Source organism: Ambystoma mexicanum, chromosome 11, assembly GCF_040938575.1.
Source record: "Ambystoma mexicanum isolate Mex_15411 chromosome 11, UKY_AmexF1_1, whole genome shotgun sequence".
Taxonomy (NCBI): domain Eukaryota; kingdom Metazoa; phylum Chordata; class Amphibia; order Caudata; family Ambystomatidae; genus Ambystoma; species Ambystoma mexicanum.
Genome location: NC_090934.1, coordinates 363,022,604 through 363,045,945, shown reverse-complemented (window position 1 = coordinate 363,045,945; position 23,342 = coordinate 363,022,604).

Here is a 23,342-nt window from a genome sequence, read left to right as displayed (position 1 = left end):
GGTCATGGAATAAGATCATGATCCGGACAATCTGGCTACTGGCCATGACCACGGGGGACAAAACATGGGGTTAAAGTGGCCATGTCCACCTGGGACTGGCTTTGTGGTGAGGTTATTTGAAATTGGGATATATTTGAAAGGGAAGAAAAATGTGCTTGTGGGAATAAGGTCATAGAGTTCTCTTTTCGCCTTCTACAGGCTTCCATGGAAAGCGAAGAGGGGCACTGCATGGAACCCCGCCTTCCCTTTCCATGGTGGCCATCTTGGAAACAGACTTCCATTGAAAGGGAAGAGGGGTCCTTTATGGAACCCTGCCTTCCCGTTCCATGGTGGCCATCTTGGAAAAGAATTGGGAACGCCACAGGTATCCCGGTGTAGGAAGAACACACCTTTTTTTCAGCACCGGGTTCCCGCTTTGGGAACCTACGGTGCTAATGGCCTTCCTCCCCCATTATAGGGGCTGGAATGGGGGGGATAATGGTCCAGAGACCTCATTATTCACCCTCACTTCGCTTGGGCTGATAACTTGGGCTGCCGGGCCGGTATCCACCGTTCCAGTCCCTGGAATTGAGGATGAACGCCACAATATTTCCATTAGCATAACACACAATGCAAATGGAAATGTTGGAAAATCTTGTTGAGTCTGTGTACTTTACTGAGAAATATAAAGTAGATGGAGTCTATATGTTTTTCTTTTTTTTTTTAACTGTGAAAGGTGGTTCCTAAAGGACAAATTCTTTTGTTGTTTTTGGATGTATTTTTTTTTTTGGCATGAGGGCTAAGAACGAAATGTGGGGAGGAAATGAGGGAAGAGGCACCAAACACTAATATGGAGGGGGAGGTGGACAGGGGAAAATGTTGCGCCTGTGTTATTTCTAAGGTGGGGGCAGTGTTTCTCATGCTCCTTGATTACAGTAGTGGTGGTGGCTCTTGGGGAGAAGGGATGTCATTAGCTGATGCCATTTTAAGATAAATAGCAGTTCTGCTAAAAGTATCTACTTTGTACTACATTGTTAATGGATAATGAGACGGAATAGGTGTTAGAGCTGTGCAAGGGAAATTTTGAGGTTGAAAGTTCCTAGATCAGTAGAAAATGCAGTTCCGAAATGTCTGCGAAGCACAGATTTTATCGTGGAGTGCAGACGGGTTCTCGGACACGTCTTCATGCCGCACGCCAATGTATGGTCATCTGGCACTGTCCGGAAGGTCCGGAATGAAGTCAGATGTTCGTAGACGTCTACGGATGCAAAACTAGTTGAAATAGTTGCAAAACGTGTATAGAAGTGTTAAAAATGATTCTAAAGGTGGGAAATGGCAGAGTTTTAAGGTGACACTTTGTAAATTGGACGCAAATATTGCTATATTGGTAAGTACGATATTAGTAAATTGTAGGAAAATAGCACGCACTGGTAAAAACCCATTAAATTCACTGAAAAATCTTTGTTAAAGGGATGTTATGGTTAAGTTGCACTAATAAAAACCTATGAAATTCAATGAAAAAACTTTGTTAAAGGGACATTCTGGTTAAGTTGAACTAATAAAAACCTATGAAATTCAATGAAAAAACGTTTGTTAAAGGGACGTTATGGTTAAGTTGTGCTACTAAACACCTATGAAATTCATTAAAAAGACATTGTTAAAAGGACGTTATGGTTACAAGTAAAATCGAAAACCCCCTGAAATTCGGCAGTCATGGTAAACTAAGCAACCATAACTCGCGCCACCACCGTGCACACCCAGGACTTCAAAGATGACATCACAAATCCAAACTTACGGAATACCTGTCAGGACTGAAATGCTGCCCTTGGAGAGAGACCTTTCATATGCAATTTTTTAGAGGTTCTACTTAAGGGCACTGTTGGAGACAAGAATGAGAGTCAGCATCTGGAAGACAGTTGTAATTATGCTGAATCCCTGGAGTTGCAAGAAACGCTACACCGTCCGAATACAGAACACCTGTCAGGACCAAAAATGCATCTCTTGGAGAGTGACCTTCGATCTATAGTTTTGTAGAGGTTCTACATTAGGGCCCTGTTGGAGGCAAGAATGAGACTTGGCATCTGAAAGACTGACCATACTTATGGTGAGTCCACAGAGGTACAAGAAACACTACAACGTTATCTCTGAGATACACAATGGGTTGCATCGTTTACATCATTGATTTACAATGTGATAGCATCAGTGAAAGGACATTATTTGTTTTCAATGGTACATATGGGCGGGAAGACTGCCTTTATGTTTTTATCTAGACGCCTTGCCGCCTAACAAATCTCTATCATTTAAACACAACCGAAAAATGATACCTCAGCACCAGTTGTACAGCTGTGCAAATGCACAACGATGTTGAAAAATGTGGAGGCTAGTTGCCTTGAGCTATATGAGCCCCTTGGCCACTATGAAAAGCTCAGCAATGGCATTTCCTTAATCAGTGTCTACAGATCATGAATCCGTCCCCTCCAAAGCCATCAATCTTCAAGAAGGTCTTCTCTACATCCTGTTCCTACTTGGGTATTTCTGATCTGGGTATGGAATGTGGGTGAATCTAGCACATTGAGAGTTAGTATGACATGACTCTAACCACATAGGTGCCAGGAAAAATGTTCCTAATGGTATTCCCCATGCTTCTAGGACAAGCAATTTCGTCCTTGGCACTTAGAAAGACAAGTTATGTCTATGATTACAGAATGACAAGAACATTTCTATGATTCTTGAAGCATACTGGCTACAAAACCCATTAGCGCCAACATTCATAAGTGAAAGGACTGTGCTTAACAGTACAAAATAAGGCTCTACCTTTTGCATACATTATGCAAGTCGGCCAAAGTTAACTTCTCTCTACATCAATATGGTAGCATTAATGACCCTTGACTGGTCAGGCTTGGTCGGTAACGGCCCTGCAGCCTGAGTCAAGGTAAGCCTGAACGAAGCAAAAGACCTTGACAATGGCTCAGGGCTACTACCGGCTAAGCCTGCCTCGATCCATTAACACTATGTGCTCCCTGGGGTTTTCATTCAAGGTGCTGTGTTTTTTAAATTAAAATTGGACTGCAAGTATCATGCAGGCCCAATTTCCCTTTTAAAGAACTTCCAAAGATAATGTCTGGATTATTTACAGTATTAGTAATAGTACTTTTTGTCTGAGGCCTTTATGTGCGGCCGGGACATGGAGAGAGGAGATGCCGGAAGGCAGGTGAGAGTGGGTCAAGGAAAGGGATGGGGACTTGAGGGTCTGAGATGAATGGGAAAGGAAGGGCATGCTGTTACTGTAGGGGGGAATAACGGCCCTTGGGAAATGGACAACAAAAAGCAAAGCATGTTGGGTCAATGGTACAGAAGACAGGATTGGAACGTTGGTTTATACTAACTGATATAGCCTGTGTTCCTTGCCTCCTGATTGGCTGGAGTCACCTCCCTGTGCGCTAATATGCCCTATATACAGTACGCGTACACGCCATATTGGTTAGCAGGATTGACATGAAGAATCCTGGATGGTGGCAGTGTCCTTTTGAAAGACCTTCCAGTGACTACACTTCACCACTGAGATGTGCCCTGCATGCTGCAGCACGATTAATAAGGACACTTTGAATTTCGACCACATCACCACAACCCTCATCAAACTGCATGGCTCCTGCTGCAAGCTTGTATCGTCTTCAAATCCTATTGAACTCAGCATCTCTGGAGAACCATAATCTACCAGAAGTAAGGGCATGTACAGACTTGAACTCTGCCAGTGTAGGAAAGAAAGAACCAGAAGACAGGGCTTCTCTGTCTACACCATAATACTCCAACAGCAGATTCCACCCTGCTTTTGTAGTTCAAGAAGGAGCTAAAGATCATACTTTTCAAGGAATGGCTCCTCTCTAACACCTACATCCACACACCCACAACTCCCCACCTACTGAGACTGGGTGATCTGCTCTTTACTGTTGCTTGTAGATCCGTTGCTGCCAATTTGCCCAACCTCCCCCTTGCCCTGTTGTTAGCTCCCTGCATGTTTCTCTGCTTCTTTCACTGTGTTCTTTTGCCTATGATTGTAAAGTGTGGCATTGCTTCCTAAGAATAATAATGATAATAATAACAATATAAATAGTAATAATAATAATAATAATAATAATAATAATAATAATAATAATAATAATAATAATAATAATCTTGTTAATACATAAGGATGAACCAAAGATGAATGAACGTTTATATCCTGATATTAGCCATTTAAGTACAACAAAAACAAATTGCCTCTTGGGGCTTGAACACCAGGCGGCATTCATTTATTAGTTTTTAATACTGCTGTTGACAGCCTCCAAAATCGAGTTTCTTTTCTGTAGGGATTGAATTATTGATATGCAGCAATCTTTTGTTCCATTGAGGAATCCTTCGGGGGCACCTCCCTTTCAAGAAAAGCATGGCATGACTCACCACATGCCTATATGATGAGCTGTTGGGATATAGAACCACTCACAAGGAATAATTTTAGAAGAGAAAATATTAAAATCAAAATAGATTTATTTGACCACAAACAGCGATTAGCAAAATACACAATAAGGCAATGCATACAAAACACACTTGAACTAGCATTGGCAAAGCCAACAATGTTGACTTTGTGTGTAGTCATGGGATCCACGTTATCCAGACACTGCCATAATGGTCCAACCTGGCGATAGGATGCAGACAATTGGCAAATAGTGCTACTACCTGGGCATATTATGGTATTGACTGGCAAATGTCTATCTAATACCTATATAAAAGCCAAAACCATTGTCAATGATTGTTTCTAACAGGAGTAAAGTGCAAGGAACAGATGCAACAACACACATATAGGTTATGAATCAATTTGTTGTAGGCTTGCTTGGTTAAGACAGTTTTATACACCTCAGGATCTGGCTTAGCAGGTTTGTAGCTACAATTAAGCCACTGCCTAACGGAAGGCTGCTTAGAAATCACAGAACTAGACCCAAAGAGATCTAAGGTGAATGTGTTTTGGGCAAAGAGGGGTAGTTGGGTTGGGAATGGCCATAGCGAGCGCAACGCCATGGGGGAGTCAATAAGTGGGTAAATAATCAAATTAAACCCACAGGCTCCGAATCCCGTCCCTCAGCTCATCTCTCTCTGATCCTCACTTCCCAAAAGAATAGTTTGATCATAAAGGCAGCACGTTCAGCTCCACCTAGTAGTCAAAACCGAAAGTAGAGACCTTAAAGAACACTGTTCTTTCTTTCCAATCATACAATAAATAAATCACAACTCCATATACATTGGAAGAGTACTATGGACTGAAAAAAAGGTAAAAGAAGATAACTGGAGGGGATCCAAGATGGCGCCGTGTAGAGGAGACACACTCCTCTGGTCTCCGTCCGTACTGGAGCTTTAAAAAGCTGGAAATAAGCAGCAGCGGAGAACTCTGACTCCGAAAACTGTTGTCGGAGTCCGAATATCAAAAGGGGAAGTGATCGATGTGAAACGAAAACTGCCTGGGTGGAGGACTCGTGATAGAAATCAAACAGAGGGACCTGCGGTCTTCTGTGCGAGTCGCTGCGCAGAGACAACACGGTAAACAGTTCGGACCGCAAATGCAGAGGACTTCCTCCCTGTCTGCCGGGCCTCGAGGAGAGTGAACCATCGCTGGAGGAGGTGTGGGAGCTCCTGTGTCTCAGCAGGCACGCCATCGACAGAGCTTCGGAGGGGGAGGTGCTGCGACCCGAAAGCGGTCTATACCCGTGCGCTCCTGAATACAAGGAGCAGCTGCAAACAGGTACGAGGGCCCTTGGAGACGGGGGAAGCGACGCAGTCGAGGGGGCATCAGGTGGGGGGGAGCTAAAAAAGGTATCCCCACCCAGTGAGAGGCAGCTGGCTGAAATGGAAATTGGGGAAAGGCTCAATATGACTCTCTGGCACTGGGAAAAGAGCAGAGCCACTGGATTTCCCATCTCTCCCCCCGTGAGACTATGAAAAGGAGCCCCTGGTTCCTATGGGGGGTCCCCCCACCGCTCATGGAGATGATATAACAAAGGGCGCAATGCTAACTCCACAGTCTAAATGGCAGGAAACTCTGTACTCTGAGGAGATAAGAGCTGCCATCATTCTTAAATAGATTAAAATACAAGGAATCTGGATTGACAAAGCTCATGACACCTGGAAGCTCCTTAAGGATACGCAAGCTTGTTGTGCGAGGAGAAACAGTGGCCCTCTCCGGAGACTTGGAGCAGCTTTAATCAGTCCGACCTCCATTTTGGGGATAAATTAAATCACCAATTCATGCAACAACGCATTTGTGGAGGTGGGCTTCCTTGATCCATCATAGAAGCAGATTGAGGGACATTCACCCAGATGCCGGAAAGAGAACTGATCCTTGCTTCTGCAGGGAACCTGAGGATCTAGGCGACTAATCCAAACACAGTCAATTCCAGACTGGATGACAAGCACATCGAATCTAAAAGCAGCCAATGAGCACATAATCATAAAGGCAGCGCACGCCACAATTGCAATACCTACTCAAACCTGAAGATACTGATGCCAGGTGTAAAATCTAGAGGGGCTTTGAGAAAATCTAAAGGAGTACATGCACGTCCAGAATTCCAAATAGAGAAGTGCTGGAAATATAAACAGCCAGGGAGAAGTCCCCCGCTGGAAACCCGCCAAGACAACTTGGAGCCGGAAAACGCTGAGGGGTCAAGTGATATGGCCACAGACAAGGAAGAACTGCTATCATGCCTGAAGGGTATGGAAACAAGAATGATGAGCACATTCCAACTCCAAATAAGCCAAATGAAGGAAGAACTGAAAGGTGCCTTGGAAGACATCAGAAAATACCTTAATGAAATTGGAGAAAGAGTGGAGGTGGTAGAGGGGGGTCTCTCCTGTGTTGCAGATGACACTAAACAGAATTGCATACTGATAGAACAGTTGGCCAGAGCAACGACTAATTTGGAAATGCAGGCTGAAGACTTAGAAAATAGATCCAGAAGATCAAACATAAGGATCAAAGGCCTAGCAGAGTCAGTACTAGATGTGGACCTTCGTCCCACCCTGCAGCAATGCTTCAGTAGCCTCATCAGAGATACCCCGCCGGAGGAGATACACTTTGATAGAATTCATCGAATAGGTCCAAAAAGAAACAAACCAGGGACTAGACCTAGGGATGTACTGGTCGCCTGCACCTCCTTCACCCAGAAAGAAGAGCTCCTGAAAGGGGCCAGGTCACATGCAGAGCTAACAGTCAATGGAAATCGAGTTCAACTATATCAGGACTTAGCCCTGTCGACCCTTCATAAGAGGAAACTAATGAGACCAGTGACAAAAGTACTGATGGCCAAACACGTAAGATATCAATGGGCCTACCCTTTCGGCCTAATATTTACGTGGGATGGAAAGACACACCGGATCAGCAAATGCGAGGAGGGGATGTCAATTCTACATATTGAAGACGACATAAGGCAAATGGAATTGTCCAAGCGGCAATCCCTTCGAAAAAACAAGCAATGGGAATGGAGGATGGAGAGACCAGGGAAAATAGATCGACAGATAGCCCTGATGGGCCCCCACATAAAACGGGCTGAATTAGATAAGCACGCTGATGAGAAGGACATTAGGAATTCTACTCCCCTGACCGATGGTCGTTAAATGGAATTTAAGCTGCATAACAAATCTGCAGATGAGGACGGAGAGCGGAGGAAAACCGTCTTGGATCAGTTTACTGGGCATGACTAAGCCTAGGTGAAGGAGAAAGTTCGAAGAAGAATTGGTCCAAAGCCCTGATCGTGAATCCATGCAAGGGAGAGGAGGGAAGGGAGAGGGGGGAGGGCAGGGGGACGAAGGGCACGAGGGGGGAGGCGGAAAAGGGTTCAAGATATTAGGAGGAAAAGAATATTACGGTTCCGGGTCCGAGGTAGAGCTAAAAGAAGCAATAATTCAATGAAAAATACATACAATTGTCTCGGGCTAATAGCTGGGGTCAGCAAATCACACAGGTCATGATCAATGGATGAGGAGGTTGTAATATCCCTGAATGTGCAGGGATTAAACTCCCCAGCGAAACGCAGAGCAATTTTGGGGAGGCTAGCGGATCTCAAAATATCATTGGGGATCCTGCAGGAGACACATCTCCTCCCGGAAGACGAAAAGTGTCTAGCTCACAAACTATTTCCACAACAATATTTTGCCTCAGCAGGAAAGAAATTGAAGGGAGTAGCAATCCTACTGAACAGAGCCCCGGGATTTTGGAAAGAACAACTCCTTGCTGATCCTGAGGGGAGGTTTTTGGAGCTCAAGGGCTGGATTAGAGGGCATAGATATCCTATCATTGCTCTGTATGTGACAAATGACAACCAGGACAACTATATTCGGGGCATTTTGGATAAGTTTGGCGGCTGGTGCAAAGGACAGAAAATAATAGGGGGAGACTTTAATTGTGTCATGGACCCTGCATTAGATAAAATATTCCCGCCATCAGCAGCAGATGGGAGGAATAGACAAGCATTAGGCAAACTGATATCTGCCACGCTGATCCCACAAATAAGGAAGGTCAACATAGGGGGTCCAATATCTGATTGACCATGTGCCAGTGGTAATATACATGGACCTTGGATAACCGAAAAGGAATAAAGCAAAGCGATGGACACTTAATGAGCTTACTCTGAAAGATATAGCCCTTAGAGCGAAAATAGAAGAATCGATTCTTGATTACTTTAAGGAAAATGATAGGGAAGGGATGGATTTTAAGACGGTTTGGGATGCAGGAAAAGCAGTCATACGGGGGAGTTCATCTCGCAGGCAGCCCAGTATAAGAGGGAGCGGGAATTAGTCACCCAAAAACTGGAAAAAGAATTAAGGGAGGCTGAAACCCAGCCCAAGCTCAGTCACATTCCTTCTACGTACCAAGCAATCTTACTATGTCCATGGGGGGAAAGCAAATAAATTCCTAGTGGTCAAATTACAAAAACAGAAATCCCGCAATTATATGACACAACTGAGGGATTCACAGGGGGAGCTACGCTTTAGTGAAAAGGGAAAAGATGGAAATAATGACAAAGTATCAGTCAAATCTAGCAATGCGAGAGGATTTGGATCCACAAGTTCAGGGAGCTTACCTGTCACAGACAATCTTGCCTCAGATAACAGAAGAGGAGAATGAGGTGCTGGGAGCTGAAATAACAGCACAAGAGGTTAACGAGGCAATAACCAATCTACCAACAAATAAAACCCTGGGACCGAATGGCCTTGGGTGGTGGGGGGGGATTTTATAAAACTTTTCGCACACAATTACTGGCACCACTAGTAAAACTATTCAATGTCATTAGAGAAGAAGGCACAGTCACCCCGGACATGGGCAGATCCTTAACCCTATTAATACCAAAGCAGGGAAGAGACCCCGCAGAATGTGCTAATTACCGACCCATAGCTTTGCTGAATTCAGGTGCTAAAATGTATGCTAAGATTGTGGCAACTAGACTTGCGAATGTCCTCCCCAGAATTATATGCTCCGACCAAACTGGTTTTATTACTGGTAGAAATACTCAGGATAATGTGAGGCGGGCGTTAAATATCATTGACCTGGGTACTCGTACAGGTCAACGCTTCTCTTTGGTAGCGTTAGACGCCATGAGGGCATTTGACAGTCTGGATTGGGAATATCTAGGCTTGTACTAGAGAGGTTTGGATGTGGGCCATCATTTATCAATATGGTGTTAGCAAACTACCAAGTTCCATTGATGAATCTCTTGGTCAATGGACTTACCTCGAAGCAGATTAAGATAGAGAGGGGCACTAGACAGGGCTGCCCCTATCTCCGTTAATTTTCGCCATGGCAATAGAGTCATTTGCAGCACAAATCAGGCAGGATGGGAATATTGAGGGGGTGAAATGTGGAGAAATTAAACATAAAATTGCATTGTATGCAGATAACCTTATGTTTTTCATGTCAATTACCCGGGACACACTGCCAAGGCTGATGCAAAAATGTAAAGACTTTTCTGAGGTATCTGGGTTCCATATAAACTATGGGAAATCAAAGGCCCTAAATATAACAGAAGGCCAAACAGAAATTGCGGAACTAGAGTGCTCAAATCCCCTGTCCTGGGTAAAAGACTCCCTAGAATACCTGGGGGTCCGAGTAACTGCGAAACTCTCTAATCTATATGAGGCCAACATTAAACCTCTGTGGAAACAACTGCAGGAAGATCTAAACAGATGGGATAATCAGGAGTTGTCCTGGTTCGCCCGAATAGTGGCGGTGAAAATTATCCTTCTCCCTCACTTGTACCTCGTTAGTTCTCTGCCAGTTAGAATCCCGCCCCTAATCTCTAAAACTCTGCAAATGGCTGTTTCAGCCTTTGTGTGGAAAAACAAAAAGCCGAGAATTCAGGAAAAAGTCATGACGCAACACCTGCTTCTTGGGGGCCTAGGTTTGCCAGATCTACAGAGATACATTCGAGCAGCACACATAATCCCCCTACTGCACTGTGGGACTCAAAGATCCACCCTCGGTTGGGTTGAGCAAGAAGCGATGAAGTTCCCATTAAAAATATTACACACCCTTCCACCAGATAAACGTCAATTGAGGGGAAAATTGTTAGAAGCCTCTAGAGTGGCGCTTAATATTTGGGATGGAGAGTTAAGGAAATGGAACATCAAACCGGGTCTACACTCCCCAATAGCATACAATCCCGAATTTACCCCTGAGCTCCAGACACATTTTTGGGAGGGATGGGTAGCTGCAGAAACCCTGACTCTGGCTGACATGTTCCGAGAGGGTGAACCTCTCTCCTTTGAGAAATGCAAGCAAAAATTTCATTTTGCGGAAAAGGAAAGATATAGATATACCCAATTAAGACATTGGATAACACACCCATCTGTGAAAAAAGCTGCTAACAGACCCCTGACAGGTCTTGAACAAACCATACAGGAGGGATTGACTAGGAGAGGTATCTCTAGACTATACAAACGTCTGGACACAGCCCTCCCAGAAGACGCCTTAAATTATAAAATGAGCTGGGAAAAGGACCTGGGGGAGAATATCACGGTGGAGCAATGGGGGGAGATATGGACAAGAGCCCATAAAACTTCTAGATGCACTACAATAAAAGAATCGGCCTATAAGGTGTGCTATCCATGTTATATGTCCCCCTCTAGACTACACAAAATAAACCCTAAATACTCCCCACTCTGCTGGAGGGAATGTGGGGAAATAGGAGACCTCTACCACATGTGGTGGACTTGCCCAAAGGCAAAGATATTTTGGAAAGAAGTCCTGGGACACATAAAGGCAATAACAGGAGTCACAATGCCATATGACCCGAAGGTGGTTTTGCTGGGGGTGGTAGCTGAAAGTATATATCCGAAAAAAGGGCACAACGCTACATTAATCACACACCTTCTCTCGGCTGCAAGATTGACTCTGGCCCAAGGATGGAAGTCGGTACAAGGTCCAATAATTGCATGGTGGTTGATCGAGATATGGGGAATTTTGGCAAAGGAAAATATCTGTGCACTCCAGGCTGACAGATACCTCAAGTTCCAGGCAATTTGGGAGCCCTTTCGCAAAAGGGTAAGAGACAGAAAACCACACTTTTTCAGACCCAGGATACTCAGAAATACTCATACTCACTAAAATAGTCCATAAGTGTGACCTAGTAGGACAAAGAAACCCGACAAAGTTTAACAATAAACAACCCTGGAACTGTCTAAACGATGAAGGAAGGGGGAGGGTGAGGGAGTTGGGTTGGGGATGTTGAAAAGTTAAAAAACCGCAGAACCAGCAGAGACACTTTATGAGATTTCAAAGATGTTGTAAATGAATGCTGATTTAATGCTGATAGTTTGTTGTTTATGAACACTCCGTATGACTTGCTCTTTGTAAGAATCTGCGGAATAAATAAATCATGATAAAAAAAAGAAGATAACTGGATACGTTAAAAAAAAAATCGAGCTGAAGGGCCCCTTCACCACTTGACTATTAGGTCATGAGATGTTAGTATCTGCCAGTTTATTAAATACTTGTAACATTGGCAGCTGATGCATGAAGCCTACTGTATTTTCCACAGCCTGATATGGAGACCAGTGCAATGCTTTTGATGTCTGTACCATCTGATGTGGCATCATCAAGACCAGAACGATTATTATATGGAAATGTCATATATCTCTGGGGAAAGAGCAACAATAGTCTTGACCATTCCTTTACTGTGTGAAGTAAGTGAACAGATCGCCATTTGCTCCACATTAGCCTGGGACGATGTGAGTGAGATATGGGGACCCTCCATATTACTTGAAGAGGCCTTGTATGACAGCAGGTGCATGCAGTTTGTGAGAAGTAATAGCAATAATTATCTAGCATGGTTGGTACACTCATGCCAGGATGAGGATTGCCTCTCTCCTTCCCAAACCAGTTGTCCCAATGTTAAGAGAGATTAATACGAGACGAGAAGGCTAATAAGAAGAGCATGATATCAGCAATCAGCTGACAAAATAAAAAGGCCAATGGTGGAGGAATATTAGCGACTCCACAAATACCCCTGCACCAATATAGCCCACTGTCTGCAGAGGCTAAGAGACTGCAAGGACAGCCACTGCAAGTCAGAGAGCATAGGCATGTAGGATCATCGAGGGACTTTTTTATGATTTAACTTTATACACTGAAGAATTGCGGAATAATGAATTTAACATGACATCGAGCACATATGTGTGGGTATCAATAACCAGAGTAACATTACCTCCAACTCCACCCAACACTGCTACACCTCCATCTTGGGAAACAGCTGAGGCCCAGTCATGAAGGCTAACGTTTTGATGGATCTATAACTGTAAAACGGTTTATAGTTAAAAAAACCGAATTACAAAATCTCGAAAAAAAAAGCTTGAATTCAAAATCTCGAAAAAAAAAAGCTCGAATTTTTTTTTTAATACGTTTTTATTTCGAAATGGGGGGGTTCCCCCCCAACCCCCCTTTTTTTTTTTTTTTTTATTTTACCCTTTTTTTATACTTACCTGAACCCACAGATACATATAAATAAATAAATAAATAATTCGAGATTTTTTTTTTTTCGAGATTTTGGATTCGAGATTTTGGTAATTCGATATTTTGTTTTCGGTTTTTTGGCCGACCACCCTGTAAAACACAAGTCCTAATCCTTATTTTGACGATTGGTCAAAGTGTGGGATCCTCAGCAATTTACGCCAATTCTCAGTGCCTGAATGCCATTATTTGGGGAAACTGTGAACATTAAGAAAGAGGCAGAACTCCAATAGTAGTGTTCTGTACAAAACAAACATTGCTTTTGGCAAAGGGACAAAGCAGTCAGTCTGGCCCATGACTTCACTTTCCACTTATGCAGGCTTCTGACACTGTGCGCAACATGGTTGTCATCTTTGCTGGTTCTAAGTATGTGTGAGAGCATGAAGCCCTTTTTGAGCACGTGGTAAAATCCCCTATTGAGTGTGTTTTGAGGTGGTAGTCAGCCAGCTGCTCAGAACTCGTGTGACGTGGTCGGCTTGTGTATCATGGCTCAGGGCCCTTCATCACCTGCAGAACAGTCCACCCTTTCTTCAGAGTCACCGCTCACCTCACCACAACCTGAAGAACCGAATGGCAGGAATTTACAGGCATACTTCATATCTGGGGTAGTGATGAATCCCTGTAAGTCTGCGGTGGAGGAACGTGAGCTCCAACTCATTCAGCAATGAGTCAATCGATGGTGAATTCAACAGTGGTCCATGAATGTGTGTATCTGTAACCCAATGACCAAAGAGTGTTTTTGTAGATGAGTGCATCTATAAATCTGTTAGTTAATCGGTCCATCAAGGGATGGATACATTAATGAATGCATTGCTGGATGAATGAATGCATTGGTAAAGATAAAGTGCTTCAATCTCTACATGAGTGAATGTTTTAGTGTCCCAATGGATGAGTGTATAAATGTAAAGCCATGAGTTCATCAATGCAGGAGATGCATGTATCAGAGCAATGCATGAGTGAATTCATGTGCATGCCAGAGAGTGGATCAGGAAGGAATTCATAGGTGTATGAACGGAGAAGTCTGAGCAACAATAGCAGAACACATGAGTAAATAGATACTTAAAGGAATTGATGTATCAATAAACCAGTAATGGTAGGAGAGCATGCATGAGTTGGTGAACAGAATAAACAATGAACAGGTGCATCGGGACATGATTAAAAGGATGAATATGTAAATGAATTAACATATTAAGGCGTGCATACATGCAACCTGGAGACATGAGTGGACCAATGAATGATTGAGGGGATGGGCATCTTTCAATAAGTGGCCTGTTGAGTGCATCTGAGAATGCACGGTTCTGTAAGTCCATCCATAAGCAAGTGCCTGAACAAGTGAACTGATTCATAAGTGCTAACATCCTTTATTCATTGTATAAACGGACCAGCAGCTATGACTACAACCATAGGCGAGCAAATGAATGCATTCATTCATAAAGTCATGAATGTGTGTATACAACAGTATAGGAGTGAATTCCTTGAAGAAACAGATGCATGTGTGATAACTCCACAAATTCATTCATGAGTTAATGTATCAGTGCTTAAATAAAATGAATGAGTATATGATGTAACAGAGTTAATAATTGAGTGAATTTTTGAATAGGGAATAGATGCTTAACATGCTGAGGAAGTAGATGCTTCAGTCAATTAATGAAAAGATATGTGACTAGGTCAATTATCTTGGTGTGAAGTATTGAAGGAGAATTTGTTTCCGAATGCATGATTGAGTTGCCTACTTTGTGAATTTACAAGGTTCTGAACTTCTAAATACATGCACATATCCAGACTTTAAGGAAACATGTACGTGGTGTTAATCTGTGAGAAGACCTGTGAATCTGGAGTGGTCAGTGAATGAAAGCCTGGCCAAATGGTGTACAGTCTGTATGCATGCCACTAAAGGATGCATGAAGGAGGGCATGCATGCATATATAAATGTGGGTGGGAGACTACACGGATGAGCATGTCTCAGAAGGCATGTATGAATGGGTCAATGGGTGCAAAAATAAACCATGCCTGAATATCTACCTGAAAGAATGAGTGTGTGACTTAAACTGCGTGTGTGTCCGTGCAAGAGTATCCCTTTGAATTAATGTGTGTGTAGGTGCCTTGCTAAATGCATGAGTAAATCGGTACATGCATGCACGTGCAATATCAGGCTGCAGGACTGCACACTGTAATAGAGCAAGCATTTAACAATGCAAAAAGGAAACCCCCGTCAGGCACTTTCCATTAGTTGTGTGCCTGCCACCACAGGATTGAAATGCTAATGCTTTGGTGGTCATAATTTGTTTGGATTTCATTTAAGGGTCGATAGATCACATCATAATACATTACAATTTAGATCATAATCAAATGCCTTTGTTTTGTAGTCGTATTTGTATTTATTGTTCTATTTGTGTTTATTTGAAACCAGGGACGTCAATTTCTAACAGAAATGACTAACAACACATTTACAGTTGAAAGACGCATTCCCAAACTGGGCCTCATTATGAGTCCGGCGGTAGCCGTGCCGTAATGGGGACTTGCCGGATTATTACAGCCGAGGCGGTCCCTACGGCAAGGCGCCGGAAAAAGAAAATCCCCATTCCCATTCGAGTCCTATTGGCCATGTTCTCATGTGGTTTTAATCACACATGTAGCCAACAGCCCACAAGCTTAAATGAAGCTTGTCCCATAATTTCCAAAACACTTTAAAAAAAACAAGTGAATAAATCTATTGGCCCTCACCATAAGGTTGGCGGAATGGGTTTACCGGCACTGCTAAAGGTGCCGGTGCCGGTAAACCCGTTCTGCCCCATTACGAGGTCTCCTTGCGGGACCCGCAATAGGCGCCTGGAAAAACCAGGCGTCCTTACCGCGTCCCGCGAGGGGACCAGGGAGCTAACAATGGGCCCGTCATTAACGGGCCCGCTGTTAGCTCCATCCCCATTCCCATTGAGCCCTATGGGGGCTCGAATGGGAATGGGGATGGACCGGGTCCGGGTTCCTCGGACGGGGAATTACCGGGTCCGCCAAGGTTGCGATGGCCCGGTAATTCCTCATTCGAGGAACCCGGGCCCGGATTGCGGTATGGAGGCAACTATGCTGCTAAAAGCGGCATGGTTACCTCCAACCTTCTAATGAGGCCCACTGTCTTGAAAGCTAAGGCACACGCATCACCTGATCCCAGCGTTCTACCGTGTAAAGGGCTGATAGGAAGGCTTTTGACTAGAAGACTTGAAAGGGTGTCGACAAAGGGGGTCATTACGAGTGGGGCGGTAAGGGATACAGGCACGGGTAAGGAGACCGGTGCCGGTAATCCCTTGCCGCCCTACTACAAGGTCCCTTAGCGGGTCCCTCCAGTAACGCCTGGTCTGACCAGGCATTATGGACGGGACCTGTTAAGGGACTAGGGTGCAAATAACAGACTTGACATACGCGAGCCTGTTATTTGCGCCCTCCCCATTCCCATTGAGCCCTATGGGGACTCAAATAGGAATGGGGAATGGCATTTTCAATGGGGACTTACCGTTCCCGCAAAGGTCGGAATACCCCGGTAAGTCCCCATTGAACTAGACCGATGCCGGACCCGTTATTGGTGGCAGTCATGGCGCAAATAGCGCCATGACTACCACCAATCTCGGAATGAGGCCCAAAGACTTGATAACCAGCTCCTTCTTATGAGAGTAGTTGTAGAACGTCTCTGTACTTATTTATATTACATAGAGCTCACATGGTGGTTCGAAATCCTAGTTAAATTCATACTTTTACAGAGTTTTTTCAGGGAAAGTTTGAGGTTCACCCAGCAGTTATCAATTAAGATATGCCATCCTCCGAAGTGCCCTCAACATGCCTGCTGAGCTGTTGAGTTCTGGCTGTCCAACGTAGGGAATTAAGTTATGTTGACTTTGTTTCTGTTTACAGCAGCCTTGCATTGAAAATAATAGAGTTTTTCATATGTTACGATGTTCTGGGGGTGTGAAACCACCAGGTATAATGCAAGGGGGTTGAATGCCAAATGGTACTACTTCGGGAGGTGTGGCTTTTTTTGACTACTCAAAAGTCACACAGATATTTGCGGGTGACTTTTGCCATGTTCACCAGTCTTACTTATATTTATATCATGTTTGATCCTGACTAATTTAACAGGTTAATCCACGTAAAGGACAATAATAGTTCTTTCTTTGACCATTCAACAAATTGCTCATATCGTTTATGAAGTGGTTGAAAAGCGTGGGTGCTAACACAGTGTTGTGGAATACCTCTGGAAATGGGCAAGCCGTGCTCTCGCTGGAAACCAGATAGCTCCATAGCAGAATTCTGATTACGGGATGACCATACCAAAAAATAATTGCCCTCAATTGGGGCGTGGCTTGGAGCTGCCGTGAGTGGCATGGCTCCTTAGAAGCTTCTGGTGCGTTCCAGACATCGAGCTTTGCTACGCTGGAATGGTGGCCCGTTAATTGCTAAGATTCAGATGATCGGAATGAGGAAGGGAAGGAGCATGCTTGGCCCGTAAATTATCTATTAAATCAATGTGAAAGAGGAGATTTATCGATGGACCCCCGAGGTGAAAGGAACACCTCAAGGAAGATGGCCGCTCCGGGCTGGAGTTCCATGTTGATTGAATGAGGGCAGTACCGCTGTATGGAAACATCCACTAAGCACCATCGTTGTTGCAGCAAACAACAACTCACACCACAGTAACACGTGGCCCAGTGCTGAAGCTCCAGGGTCCCCTGCGGAGCGGAGAGTCGGAGTACTCAGTTCCCACCAGGGCTCTGGGTATTTTGTGCCCGGTCACTGCTGTGTCGGAGCCGAGAGGTCCTGCTGATCTGCCATGTGGTGCCCTGCACTAGCGAGTGGGAAGCCCTGGGTCGGGCGTCCGCCCTGCAAACACAGAGCGCCTGGGGTGGAGTGGTGCGGGTCCGTGATCCCCTCCCCACCTGAGCAGAAACATCCACAACCCACGCAGACTGTGCAGACGGCTCGGTGGACCCCGTGGCAGAAGGCAGGACTGGAGGATCAAGCGTCCCGTAGGAGGAGTTACTGAGAACTGCACCCGCCGCCTGGCTCTTGGAAGCGGGAAGTGTGCGAGCGAGCCCTCCACCATCATTGTACCCGCGGTTCTGCCCTCCCCTTCTTCCTGTGTCAGGGAAGCGGGACACCAAAATGTAGAGGAGGGAGGCAATGAGGCCACTGTTCTGCCCACCCCCAGAGAACTTGTCCGGGGTAGCAGGACCACAAAGGAGGAGGAGGGAGAGCACCAACATCCATCCAGGCCCACCTTGGCCTGAGGCCTGGCCCTGCTCCCCCCAGGGGCTGGAAGGCGGTGAATTATTGCTGGCACTGCACCAATTACACTATGGAAGCAGCCCCCCCCGCATCCCAGGAGGGACTACCATGTCCCCTCCAGAGTTTTGAACGGTGGCAAACGAGTTATCTCCCGCCCCGGCACCCACAAGGTGAATCCAACAGCAGTGAGGGACGGGGTAACCTGGGACTCCACCCACCCCTAGCAGATGTATGTAACCTCGCCAGGAAAGGGAGCACTGAAGCACAGAAAACCATGCCGAAAAGCGGCAAAACAACTAAAGAAATGGACATTGCGACCCTTATGGCTAGAACGGTCCCGGAGAAGCTGAAGAAAGCTAACCCGTCAGGGGAGCAAAATCCAAGTCATGGTTCCTGGTCAGAGCCCCCAACCCAAACCAATCAGTAACCAAATCGGATTTGAGTGACTTACACACAGCAATAACGAAGGAAATCCAAAAAGGAACAGAAGAGGTAATGCAAAAAATGAACGCCCTGGACAAATGGGTGGAGTCAGTTGAGTGTCAGACGACAGACATCGAGAATAACCTGTGTGAACAGACATTAGATCTGGAGAAAGGCCTTGATAGATTGGCTGCCATGGAAGCCCAGTGTGAGGTGCTGGAGGCTAAGCTAGAGGATGCTGAAAATCGGTCAAGAAGGAACAACATCCGCCTCCGTGGAATTTCCATCACAATCCCTGATGTGGACTTGCTGGAATATGTTGGGGATTTATTCAGATTGATAATGACACTACCAGATGAGTCCCTGTTGGAACTAGACCGGGTACACAGAACAAGCCCGAGACAGTCCTCCACAGGCCACTGTTCTGCCCACCCCCAGAGACTAGGTCCGGGGTAGCAGGAACACAAAGGAGGAGGAGGGAGAGCACCAACATGCATCCGGGCCCGCCTTGGCCTGAAGCCTGGCCCCGCTCCCCCTAGGGGCTGGAAGGCGGTGAATTATTGTTGGCGCTTCACCAACTAAACTAGGGAAGCAGCCCCCCCCGCATCCCAGGAGGGACTACCATGTCCCCTCCAGAGTTTTGAATGGTGGCAAACAAGTTATCTACCGCCCCGGTGGCCCACAAGGTGAATCCAACAGCAGTGAGTGACGGGGTAACCTGGGACTCCACCTACCCCCAGCAGATATATGTAACCTGGCCAGGAAAGGGAGCACTGGAGCACAGAAAGCCATGGCAAAAAGCGGCAAAACAACTAAACAAATGGACATTGCGACCCTTATGGCTAGCACGGTCCCGGAGAAGCTGAAGAAAGCTAACCTGTCAGGGGAGCAAAATCCAAGTCATGGTTCCTGGTCAGAGCCCCCCAACGCAAACCAATCAGTACCCAAATCGGATTTGAGCGACTTACGCACAGCAATAACAAAGGAAATACAAAAAGGAAAAGAAGAGGTAACGCAAAAAATCAACTCCCTGGACAAAAGCGTGGAGTCAGTTGAGAGTCGGACGACAGACATCGAGAATAACCTGTGTGAACAGACATTCAAGCTGGAGAAAGGCCTTGATAGATTGGCTGCCCTGGAAGCCCGGTGTGAGGTGCTGGATGCAAAGCTAGAGGATGCTGAAAATCGGTCAAGAAGGAACAACATCCGCCTCCGTGGAATTCCCATCACGATCCCTGATGCGGACTTGCAGGAATACGTTGGGGATTTATTCAGATTCATAATGACACTACCAGATGAGTCCCCGTTGAAACTAGACCAGGTGCACAGAACAAGCCCGAGACAGTCCTCCACAGCGCCCCCGGATGTCCTCGCCAGGGTCCACTTCTTCAGGGTAAAAGAGGAAATCATGAAAGAGGCCAGAGCAATGCAGAAAATTTCTTTTAGAGACTCCAACATCCTCCTATACCAGGATTTGGCAAATTCCACACTATAAAAAAAGAAAAACCTCAACCCACTGACTGACTGGATACACGAAAGAAAACTTCCATGTCATTGGGGTTTCCCAACATCCGTGAAATTCTGTTGGGAGTGGTCCCGACAACAGATCAACTCCCTAAAGGAAGCAGAGAAATTCATAGGTATCGGAGGAGGAAGCGGGTGGTCAAGATCCCCCCGAGAAGCAAGCGCTAGCATCCTGGACGAAAGTCAGCAGACAATGCAGAATCCAAGGACCTCCTCGAAGAAAGCCCAGACCAGACTGAACTGCCATAAGGCAACATGAGTGCCTAACGTCAGAGCCCCCTCCCGTGCCCCTCCCGGATCCTCTTACAGACCAACAACATAACCAATTGGAAGCACTCACCTAGCTGCGGCAAAAGCAGAGGGGCTCGGGAACCGCGGAATAGGGGGAGGGGAAACTAGAGGGGGGTCCAGGGAATTCCCCAATATCAGGCTGAGAACTGACCAAAAAGAGGCTACCGTCACTTCCCACACCGTGTTACAAATCTAAGGGGGCATCATGTCCTGCCGTTGACAAGTTGGGCCCAGTTGGCCAGATCGCTCGATGTTGGAGCACTACCAGTTGCCCCCTTGGGTAGGTGTTCTCACTTTTCTGGGGTCAGGGATTGGGGGGGTTGGAGGGAGGGAGGAAGACACTGGCAAAGGGGGGGTGCCACAGGCCGCACTCCGACAGAGGAGGGAAATCAACAATACAATGACTAACATCAATATCGCAAGACCACATAATCAGTGCAACACCAGGCAGGGAACTAGCACTGGGACTGGCAAGAGAATACCTAAAGGCGAGCCCATTAAAGAACCTCATGGGGTCGGATAACGAAAGGGAACTCAATATCATTACATGGAATGTCCAAGGCCTCAACTTCCCGGGGAAGCGTAGGTCGGTGGAGCACAAGCTCAATTTACTAGTGGGAGACATAGTCCTACTCCAGGAAACCCATCTGTTACAGGCCGATGAAAAGCGCATTAGATTCAAACGATTTAAAAGATCATTCTTCGCTACTTCCGGGAAAAAAAGAGAGGAGTTGCCATCCTGCTGAGCGAGAACATCCCCTTAACTGGAATCACAGTTAAGCGGAACACTGGAGGCAGATATCTTCTAGTGAAGGGTCTACTGGTTGAGCAACCTGCACCCTGGGAGTGATTTATTGCCCAAATAGCACCCAAGACAAATTCTTAGTGAACCTACTCCCTACTATCTTAACCTTTAAGGAAGGACACCTGCTCATATGCAGTGATTGATTTCAATATGGTCCCTGATCCACTTTTAGATAAAAGTCTTCCCCCGTGCAGACTAGATTACACGCAGGCTCTGTCGCTAGCCAAGTTCTTTAGGGAAACAGAGATGGTGGATGCATGGAGACTAGCCAACATGAACTCCAGGTATTACACACACTACTCCCATCTGCACAAGAGATTCTCAAGAATAGACCTCCTGCTAGTAACCAACACAATATACCCCTGCTTGGACAAAGCCAAGATTCAATCCCAGACGATCTCGAATCATGCCCCAGTATCTGCAGTTAAAGGCATTAAAGGCTCCCACGTTCCCCTAGTGAGATATTGGAAATTATATGATTCCTTGCTGTTAGACGAGAGTATCAAAAGGGAAACTGAGGACACTCTTTCCAACTATTTCTTGGAAAATAAAGTAGCCGACACTGCCATAGGAATAATTTGGGACGCCATGAAAACTGTAGTTAGGGGGTCACTTATCAGTGCAGGGGCCGAACAACTGAGAGTCTCAAAAATCCTGATAACCAAGAAGGAACGGTCATGTCACTAGAAAAAGATTTGAAAGCCCACTGGTCTGGGAAAGGGCACTGGAAAAAGCCAAAATAGCACTTGAAATGCACTGGGCTGATAGATCATCAAAATTACAGGCCTACACAAAACAATTTTATTACAGTAAAAGCAACAAGGCTAACTGGATACTAGCGTATAAGCTTAGAAGGATACACATTAGAAATAACATCTCATGCCTAGTTGGAGAGGATGGCAGACTCCGATACACAGAGAGGGACAAAATGGAAGTAAAGGTGAAACACCACAAAGCAGTAATGGTATGCCCACCCACATCCCTCGATAGGTTACCCGAGTTCCCACTAGCAACCAACTCCCACCAATACAGACAGCAACTGTTAACCCTAGAAGACCCTATCATGCAGGATGAGACCAGGGAAGCCATCAAATCACTGAAGTCCACTGCCCTAAGCCCCGACGGGCTTAGAGCGAAAGTCTATAAAACATACTTAAATATACTAGCCCCACAACTTACCACTCTATTTAACTCCTTTCTGAAAACCGGAACCATTACCAAATCAATTGCGGAATCACTGCCAATACTGGTCTATAAACCAGGGAAAGACCCCACTCACCCCTCCTCCTACAGACCAATAACATTGATGAACAATGATGGGAAGATATTCTCAAAGGTATTAGTGTCCAGACTAAAACCCCATCTCCCTGACATTATAGGCCGCGACCAAACAGGATTTTTACCTGGGGGGGCACTCATGACAACATTAGCCGCACCCTGGATCTCATAGAAAGCGCTGGTAGGCTGGGGCAGGAAATGCTGATCATCTCATTAGATGCCCACAAGGCATTTGATCTGGTTGACTGGAGTTACATCAAGAACGTCCTGTCACATCAGGGATTTGGCCCAAATTTCATTAAATGGACAATGGCCAACTATCAGTCCCTGTTCACACAACTATGGGTTAATGGTATCAGATCGGAAACCATACATATCTCAAGCGGAACAAGGCAAGGATGCCCCCTATCGCCACTGATTTTTGCTCTGTCCATGGAGCCATTTGCAAATATGGTCTGACAAAACAAGGAGATAAAGGGGCTCAAGGTGGGGGACCATGAGTACAAGATTGCGCTTTACGCAGATGACATGCTTGTAACCGTGACCAAACCAAGGGCTTCCCTGGATCCTCTATGGGGCAAGATTGAGGGATTTGGCAGGGTATTCGGGTGCAGGGTAAACTTAGACAAATCAGCAGCCATGGCAATCACTCCCACAAATGCACAAAGAGCAGACCTGGGCCCATCGCTTCCGATACCGTGGGCGGAATCAGCAATCAAATATCTAGGGGTGCAGATATCCAGGGAT